Source organism: Manis javanica, chromosome 4, assembly GCF_040802235.1.
Source record: "Manis javanica isolate MJ-LG chromosome 4, MJ_LKY, whole genome shotgun sequence".
NCBI classification, from domain to species: Eukaryota; Metazoa; Chordata; class Mammalia; order Pholidota; family Manidae; genus Manis; species Manis javanica.
Window position 1 is genome coordinate 9,068,112 of NC_133159.1, and position 2,271 is coordinate 9,070,382.

Consider the following 2,271-nt stretch of genomic DNA (forward strand, 5'->3'; position numbering starts at 1 on the left):
TGTGGGGCCCCCTTGGTTTACTGCTTTTATGCAAACTCTCTTTGGCATAACCAAGTCCACAGGCTCTATTTTGAAATGACCTTAACTCTGCTTAAGGGAAGCTCCCACCGTGATCTGCCCGTGGGCCCCTCCTCCTCTCTCTTACCAGGGAGTCTGGTGCTCTCAGAACAAAAAGTGTAACTGATCTTTAAGGACCAGGAAATCTAGAGTGATTTCTTTATAGATTTCACTGTAACTCCAAACCATTCATTTGTCACTTAAACAGTAATGAGTCAGACTGGTCCACCCCAGTTTGCCTTCTGAGAACTTGTGACCTTTTCTTCTCTTTGAAAGGCCCTCAGTAGTGGTTGTGGGTGTGACGAGTCAGTTTCCCTGGCCTCCACACCTGTGCCCTGGGCTCTGGCACTGCCTACTGCCTTCACTGCTCTTCTGTTTCAGAGGCTTCCGCGTCTGGGTGGATGGCGGCAGCATCTTTCCAGATTCCCAGGCCGCAAACTTGGGGCGTCCGCTTGGACTCCACTGTCATTCACTGCATCTGACCTGCCAGTTTCTGTCTTCAAAATATATCTCGACCCTGCCCACTTCTCACCTCCCACCCCCTCCGCTGCTCTGCCCCAGTGGACCTGTGCCTGTCCCTTGTCCCCTTCTCTCACCCTTGCCCTCTTATGCTGGTTCCAATGCCAGGGCCAGAGTGACTTTGATACAGAATGGAGGCAGGACTCAGCTCGTTATTTCTGTGCTCAGAAACACCATCTGGCTACCCATCTGGCCAAGAATTGAGGCCCAAGTCCTTGAAGTTCTTTGGGGATCTGCGTTCCTTCTGGCTGCCCCTCACTCCCTGGTGCCCCCTGCTTTGGCCACACTGGTGCCTTGCTCTTCCTTGAAACCACTAAGCACATACTTCCTGAAGTCTTTACCCTGGCTGACCCTCTGCCCATTCTTCAGATGGCTACCACAGCTAACTACCTCCAAGTCTGCCAATATGTGTCACCTTGTTGACTGAGTCTACCCAGGCCACTTTCTTAAAAATCCCTCTCTCTTTCCCTATTGTCTCGCACTTCTGGGTAACTTTACCCTGCAACATATGTAACATCTATTTTTTCATAACTGTCATCAACTAGCCCATGATGCTGTTCTGTGTCTCTACCTGCTAGATCATAAGCTCTGTAAGAGCTGAGATTTTTATCTGTGTTGTGTATTAGGTATATGCCAACATCTGGACTAGAGTCTGGCACAGAATCAGAGTTCAGTAAATACTTGATAATTTAACAGATCCTGATAACACAGTATACACATTCATCAGCCCTCTAACACTGAGGGACAGAACTAACAAATGCCCCTGGAACTTTCCTCTAGGCAAGCATAGTGCGAGGGACTTTCAAGTGTTCAAGTCTTGCAGCTGGAGGGGTGATGGAGCCTGAGTCAGAGCCCGAGTCTGAATTTTGTAAAGCCCGGTAGCTCTCAGACTTAAAAAAAATCCTGACCCACAATTAAAAATACACCACAATCCGATACACACACACACACACGCACACATGCACACATAAATGAAACCAAAATTTTAAATCAATCATTACTCTTTTTCTACAATGTACAGGTATTTTTTCATTAAGAAGTTGCTATTAAACTGAAGGAACAAAACAGCTGCAGACTCACAGACTCCCAAGAAAGGACTAGCAGTTACCAAAGGGGAGGGGTGTGGGAGGGCAGGTTGGGAGGGAGGGAGATGGGGATTGAGGGGCATTATGTTTAGTACACATGGTGTCGGGGATCACGGGGAAAACAGTGTAGCACAGAGAAGGCAAACAGTGAATCTGTGGCATCTTACTACACTGATGGACAGTGACTGCATTGGGGTCTGGGTGGGGACTTGATGATGTGGATAAATATAGTAACCACACTGTTTTTTCACGTGAAACCTTCATAAGAGTGTTTATCAATAATACCTTAATAAAAAAAAAAAAGGAAACTGCTATTTGCAAGCCATTAAATTGTTTGGTTATTCCTGGGCGATGCCTTGTAGCTTGGAAAAGGATGTTCTACACCCTGTCACCTCCCTCCCCACCCCCTAGTTCCTCATTTCCAGTCAAGGCCAGCCGCATGCCTGTGGTTTCTCAACCTACCTTGGCCTCCCAGAGAGGTCTGGGGAGTTACGAGAGGCTGGGATTTTTGGCTCTGCAGTAACATCCCCATTTAAGCCCAGAGGATGTAGCCAGGAACATACCTCTCTGTTCCAAGTGTGAGCGTTCTTCACAGATGTCAGCTAAATTT